This window comes from Triturus cristatus, chromosome 3_1, assembly GCF_964204655.1.
Source record: "Triturus cristatus chromosome 3_1, aTriCri1.1, whole genome shotgun sequence".
Taxonomy (NCBI): domain Eukaryota; kingdom Metazoa; phylum Chordata; class Amphibia; order Caudata; family Salamandridae; genus Triturus; species Triturus cristatus.
In genome coordinates, this window is record NC_140583.1 from 561,090,157 (window position 1) to 561,097,762 (window position 7,606).

The window sequence follows — 7,606 nt, forward strand, 5'->3', positions numbered from 1 at the left end:
CGAGTCTTAGCTGCTCTTGTAGTCATTCCCACATATCTCATGTTGCATGGGCAGACGATGGTATAGACACAGTTGGTCGTGTTGCAATTCGTGTGTCTAGTTTGGCGCCAAGGTGTCGCAAGGCCCAGGTCGATTTCTTTTGAAATCATGGTCTCTGCACATGTGGAACAGGAGCCACACGGGTAATGGCCTACTACTGGTGGTAAAGACCAAAGTGTCGGTTGAGGTGTAGTTTGTGGTCTTGGTCTAGTGTGTACCAGGTGGTCTCTCAAATTCTGCGTTCGTCTGAATGCGAACAGAGGTGGTGGGCCAGGGTCAAATGATCCTGAATTCAGTATAGACCAATGTTTTTTGATGGCTTTTCGTACATTGTTGGAGCTTGGAGTGAAAGTAGTGACACAAGTCATGGTGTCTAATTCAGATTTTTCTTTTATCTCAAGGAGAGATGCCCTGGGGCTGTTTCTGGCTCTCTTATGAGCTTGACGGATGATGTTTTTCGGGTAATGTCGTTTAGCCAGATTGTTACTGAGAAGATCAGACTGTATCTCAAATTCCTTTTTAGTGTCACAATTCCTCCGAAGGCGTAGGAATTTGCCAACTGGAAGGTTATTTGTAAGTGCCCTTGGGTGGTGGCTGTCATAGATCAGGAGATTGTTCCTGTCTGTCGGCTTCTTGTAGTTGGTTGTATGAAGGCAACCATTCTCCAATGAGATAAGGAGATCCAGAAAGGGAATTTTTTGGCGTGATCTTGTGCTAGTAAATTTCATTTGACCCTGGCCCACCACCTCTGTTCGCATTCAGACGAACGCAGAATTTGAGAGACCACCTGGTACACACTAGACCAAGACCACAAACTACACCTCAACCGACACTTTGGTCTTTACCACCAGTAGTAGGCCATTACCCGTGTGGCTCCTGTTCCACATGTGCAGAGACCATGATTTCAAAAGAAATCGACCTGGGCCTTGCGACACCTTGGCGCCAAACTAGACACACGAATTGCAACACGACCAACTGTGTCTATACCATCGTCTGCCCATGCAACATGAGATATGTGGGAATGACTACAAGAGCAGCTAAGACTCGTATAGGGGAGCACAAAAGCACCATAAGACGAGGGAAAACCAACACGAAATTACTGACACATTTCGCAGAACAAGGACACACAGCGAACAGTTTAAGATGGACCATCATTGTCTCCAACCCTAACTGGACAAAACGCACTCTGTTCAGACAGGAACAACGATGGGTCCACAGATTGGGATGTGACACTAGGGGCTTGAATGATGAAATTCCTTGGGTTGAGCTAACATGACGTCCCATTTCTTTGAGTTTGTTTATGCTAATACTGATTAGACTATTGATATCATACTTGCCCGACACCTTCCTTTTATACCATTCTGCGCATCTTAAAATGACCAATACTCTGATACATCGATCAATAATAAATATGATGAGAAACTTACGATCCTCAATGTCACAAACATTGTATGTACACTCCGATGCATTGTTCAATAAGAAAAATGATGAGAAACCTATTACGATCCTCAATGTCACAAACATTGTTCGTACGTGACAATCCACGCCACTCTCTTACGTGGTCCACATGGCTTAATAGTACACTCCCCTTGAAAGAAATCATTTAGATTCCTTTCGACATTTCTTTATGTTAAAAACTTTATTGATGTCCCTCGACGAATGCAAACTTGTATTCCTTCGAATGCGTTGGCACTCCACCTTGTCAGACACACCCCCGGTCACCATGACAACTGATTGTTCAGTCCCACCACGTCATTTCCAAGCACTGAACAATTCCCTCGGTTTCCAGGGCTAACAAAATACAACGACCAATAAGGTCTTGAGGCGTCCGGAATCACCATGACTACACACGACGCTACGTCATGATGTCATCTTTCGGCGTCCCGGGACCGCCCCTACCCGGAACTAAGCAATCACGAAGTAACATACTTAAAAAACGCGTTCTCATAGCTTCCCTTGTCCATTCCAGCGCTGTCCGGAGGAGGGGTAGGTTACTTCACCCTTGGCGAAAGAGCACCCGTGAGTATCCACTTGAAACTAATGAGGTGAGCTCATGCGCTCTGAGTCTTATGACAGCTTACCAAAATATCGACATCCATGATATTTTTTGTTTCCTTTATCCAGTTTCTCTTTCTGCCTACTCCGCGTTGCTGATGGAGCCCATTCCCCATACTTTCTGGGTAGGCTTTATCATGTAGCTCCGTGCTTGGAAAAGATTCTCACAAATAATAGTGTTCCATTATCACGTCATGACCGCTGCAGGTCTTCTAACACAGGTTGTCAGATACTCATTGATGGCACTCGAGTATTGTTAATTGATCAAAAATTACTCGCACCCCACTATAGCGGTCTTGAGCACGATGTTGAATACTCTTCCAACACAAGTCATTTGTACCTGCATGTAATCATTTGAAGCATGGTTTAAATTATACTCCCTTGGCTGGGTTACATTGCAATCACAACAGATCTTGTTTAAAGATTACCAGATGTTATGTTATATTTTTTACTGTTTTCCCTCTCCCCTATCCATTTGTGTGTCTCTCTTTTTGTATTTCTACCCTACCAGGTTGGGTAAAGGTTATCCAAACAAGAAGGAGTACCTACCAGCGCGTGGACGCTGCATTTACCTATTATTAAGGTATCACAGGTTTACAACACAGCACCTTATTTGAAACCTGTTCTCAGTCATTCACAATTGTTTCACCCACTTATAGTTCGGTCCTGACGAAGCGCATTGGGATCCCTTAAGGACCCACCTTGAAGCGCGAAACATGTTGACCATTTATTATTAGGACTTACACGCACCATCCTGAGAGCAGCAGTTATCCTCACATCTGCCCTCTTTATTTCTTTTCCAAGAGGAGCTCCAGGATCACCATTTTAAACTTTTACTAGGTAGAGTTGTGAATAAAGGTCTTGTACTTTATCCAGTAATTTTTAAATGCACCACTCACCACCCTTTAGATAGGCCCACACACCCCCATGCACAACTGCGGCGTCTCCAAACAAAAGATCTCCGACAAAGAGCCCTCTTGCGGGGCCCGTGGGGGACTGCAGCGCCACCCCCACGAGGAGCAACGCCCCATGATGAAGCAAGACACTCGAAAGGGTGTGTGAGGGCACTATATTCAAAAGGAGAAATTCCCCACACTCTACCCGACCTGTCTACACCTTGAGAGCACACACGACCTTCTTTAGGAACAGTTACCCTCTTAATACATTTGCGCAGTGTTGAACCCGTGGTTTTCATGTTCCTCGCACTCTGCAGGTACCGGGGTGGAACAGATCGCACATCTCTTATGGAGTAATGCCCCGTGCTGCCAGACTTGGGGAGGGGGTGGGTGCAGACCGTGCCCACAGATCTCACAAGCAGAGGGAAGGGTAAAGCAGCACGAAGGAGCCAGAGGGCATGGAGAGTGTAAGCCCAAACAAGCATTGGCCGCGCGGCCGTGAAAGTAACGGCCGCGCGGCCGTGAAAGCGAAAGTAATAGCGATCACGATCAAAGCGAAAGTGATCGCGATCGCTAGGACGGGACGCGCTGTGTGGCAAGCACGCGAGCGGTGCGCGCGCAGCAGTGATTGGCGGCTGCGCGCGTGCACGCTCACGTGCACTCAAGCTTTAGGCCACAGGCAGCACTTTAAAAATCCCAAATACAAAATGTCTCTCCGAGTCAGCGCAAACGCTGGGGCTCAGCGAGACCTAAAAAAGGGTTACAAAGTGTAAGAGTCCCTTATCATCCATACTGGAAAGCACTTGCCTGTATTAGAAAGATTGCAAGGTAAAAGCTTCAAGTAACAAAAAGATCTCTGTGCCAAAAGCCTGGGAAGGGGGGTTGCTCGCAGAGGAGTTGCGGTGGGAATAGTCTCATATTTGGGATGTAGACTGCACACACATCACCTGTAAGTCAGTTTGAGGTGGGGGCTGTATAGTAAAAGGGCTTACACCCACCCCCATGACACTGATCTGCATAGAGCAATATTTAACATGCTTACATTAGCCGTGGAAAAGCCCCTCCACCCACTACGATCCTGCCCTAGGAAGAGGCGTCATGCCTCATTGGTCCAGGAGGCAGAGATGCCTCGGCAGGGGTGTGTGTATATGGGTGCTAGAAACACGGCCGCCTCTCACGAGGTTAGGGTTGGAGCTGTGCTTCCATAGAGCTGCAGAACTTTAAACATGCCTATTTCAAAGTGAAATACTCTGCTAAAACAGTTTCCATTGATTTAAGGCTGAAAATTAATGATTATGAGTAAAATAAAGTGCCGCAAAAGTGACGCTTAATTTCCATATTTGTGTCGCTTGAATTTCCATATTTGTGCCGCAAAATTTGCTAATCCATTCCGCAATACCCTGTGGGGTCTGAATAGTAGTAGACTCAGGTGACCTATATGGGAGTATAAAACTTCAATGGCATTCAGTGCGTTTACGTTATTAGTCTACAAACGGGCATTTTGAGGATATACACAGGAGGAGGAGGGAGTATCGCTGAGTGGATACTTCAAATGGGTTTAGATGACTAAAGTGATTACAATGCGAGCGAAGTTATTATATGATTGCTATGAAAAGTCATATTATGGGCATGTCGAAGGTTCGTAAGAAAATTCACGTTGGTGGATAATGCAAGAGCTAGGAGCAGTTGTAATAAGTACGCTGTGTAACATATATGTAGATCTCTTACTTTGCAACAACGTGAGAAAAAAAACTTTACAAAAAAAAAAAACTGTCAACATGTAGTCAACCCCATGCTTACAGACCTCTCTCTCGCTCTCTCTCACTGTCTAGCTGTAAAGCCCGGAGCTGCAGGATGGGCTCAGCCCCACCACCCTCTCCGCCACGCCCCCGCCCCCCTTAATATAAAGTTTGGGTCTCGTTTGCCGTTTCTTACCTCCCAGGAATGCTCTCCGAACCTTTCTGCAGCCACAACCTGCAGCATGCCCGTCAACTCACAGGCTCACCTCCAGTTAAGTTGCAAATCCCAAACGCCCAGGATCCCAGTCGCGCGCATACAATGCCAGGAAAAGGCGTCCTCCGGGTTGTCCTCTGACACACTGTTACCGGACACAGTGCACTGCCACAGCCGAGGAGGGGGTGGGGTGGGAAAGGAGGCGGGGAATCAGGGAGGAGCAAGGCGGTGACAGGAGGAAAGAAAGTTAAGTACTTGACCTGCTACAGAGAGGAAGTTTAAGGGCCAGTGGGCGGAGCTAGGGAAGGAAAGCAGCACAGGGTTGTTAGGAGGAGCTTAACCAAAGAGGCGGGGCCAAATATAAGGCAAGGGACAGAGAGTACGGAGAGGCGGGCTCTATGAAATGTGACGAGCCTATCCGGAATGCGGCGCAGTAACGAAAGGAGATAGACTTATAAGGTAGAAAGGGCGTGGAAGAACAAAAAGAAGGAGGTGGTAAAAAGCAAAGGCGTGGTTAATGGAGAAAAATGCCGGGAAGGTGGGCGGCACAAACTATTCAGGACATCTCTCGGGTTAAGGCAAGGAAACTGCATGAAGGTAGAGCGTGGAGCGCAGCCGGGAGAAGTGGGCAGAGCGTGACCGAAGGAAAAGAACCTCCCATTTCCTTTTTTCTTCTTCGATGAAAATACGAAGAGCCGATTCCCAAACCGGACGAATAGCATGAAAATGAATAAAGGACAAGGAGACTGAAAATGGCGCTGATAAACACTAAAGAAAGACAAAAAGTTAACAAAACGGTGTAGCCCAGCAACATTTAAATACATATAAAAATGGCAAACATACTTTAGTAGATGCGAAAGAAAGAACGCATTATTGTATCTAGTCATATATATTTGAACACCATTGTCCATAATAAAGTAGAGGATATGGCGTAACGGCCAGAGGGGCCTGCTTTGGAGCAGGGGAAACAGGTTTGAGCCTCGGTATCGGATCAGCAGTTTTATTTATTTATTTATTCATTTATTTAATGCGTCTTTTTGTATTGCGAACTTTACCCAAACTTACATTACATGAGGACATAACTGTGATTCTGGGCAAAATCCTTAATTTCCCAGTGCTTACTAAATCATGTGACCGTAGTGTAACGTGCTAATGTAAAACGCTCTAATATCCTTGGTCGCATTTGCCCTTTATAAAACTTTAAAAAATCAATTCTCTGTACTAAAAAGGAAATTATATAAACTTTTTTTTTCTTTTGTTTCCCCCTTGTCAGGGCGCCGTTTCTGGTTCAGATACATCAATCATCACCTTCCACAACACCTTATTTATTCATCAGTCGTTGGTAACAAATTTGGCAACAAGTGCGCAAGCTATCCCATTGACCTTTTACCTGTGAAGGGAAAAGGTCAAGTGAGTCAAATACATACAGTAAATAGCTACATTTACTCCGCCTGTCTTCACCCGCCTTCTCCTCTCCCCTGTCGCCAACCGGTTCCTGGGTTAAAGAAAAAAGGCCAAAACAGGTTAGTGACCCCACCAGGGTCCCCCCCCCCCCTTGCAAGGGTACAAGGGGCCCCTTTGGGTCCTCAGTTGTTGTCGCAGCAGAAATAATATCAACACACAGTCTGCGGCCTGTGTGTGTATATAGCGCCAATTTGTCAAAGAAGGAAAACATGTAAGAATAAAATGTTTTTCTCCTTATGTAAATTAATGTAATCAGACCTGCCAACCAGTAAATACATTTCGCTGTGGAGGGGCCGTGTGCCAAGAGCTACCTAAGAGGCATTCTGGCCTCCACCACCCCTCTCCAATCCGCAAAAAACAAAGGATCCCTGAGGCTGTCACCAATGTCCTGGGGTCCTAATGTTTTCACACCTACTAATGGATATCTGCTGCTTATAGCTGCAAAAGGAGATGGTAATCCACTACATGCAAAGGTTTCCAGCTTGCATTGCCTGCCACCGTAAGATTTCAGCTTCTCACCGTGTGAAGGGAGTCAAGATCGTGTGACACATAGTAGAACCTTGTGACTTGGCAGGTCTGATGTAAGTACCTTTTAGTGTGCAAATCTATATCAAATCCTAACTCATGGGGCGTGCCAACAGCTTTGATCAGGAGCGGTGTAGCCCTGATACAGACTTTGGTGGTCCCCGATTGGACCCGTCATTTTTCTAATTAAAGTTACCCATGCAATAACGCTGAAACATTCTCGTAAGAATGACAGACAACAATTCTCGTTTCAATCCTCAATGTAAATTAATAAGTAAATTACAGAAAAGATGTCATGAGCAAGTTTAGCAGAAAAGCATATGTCATAAATACAAAGAACTCAGTACAGCTCTAAATTAAATCTGGCATAGATTTGCATTCTAGAGTGGGAGGTAGGGGGTCTCCCTTGCTAGCGCCCCCAACACCCTTATATAGGGCTTTAGACAAAGACTTTAATACATTCTGTGGGAATACATGATTCTCAGGGTTTGAACTAATAGAAAATAAGTTAGAAGAAACATCTTACTACAGAATACATTCGAGAATTCTCTTAGAATAGTAGTGCAATGAGATTCAAACAATTCTCACAGTTTTAGCCTTATAGTTAAGCTGATACATTGTTTTAACATAAACCTAGGACAGTGAGAACTGTCCTTGCTTTAGTACAACAAGGA

General features: G+C 45.4%; 1 protein-coding gene across 12 annotated transcripts in view; it reads right to left on the bottom strand.

The window, feature by feature from the left end:
- AKAP13 (A-kinase anchoring protein 13) overlaps positions 1 to 5,130 on the bottom strand; it is a 1,236,163-nt gene extending 1,231,033 nt beyond the window's left edge. For all 12 annotated transcript variants that reach the window (XM_085644487.1, XM_085644486.1, XM_085644483.1 and 9 more), the window contains exon 1: positions 4,926 to 5,130. The gene's annotated coding sequence lies outside the window, so the exon portion shown is untranslated. The remainder of the gene's footprint in view (positions 1 to 4,925) is intronic.
- Positions 5,131 to 7,606: the final 2,476 nt, after the last annotated feature.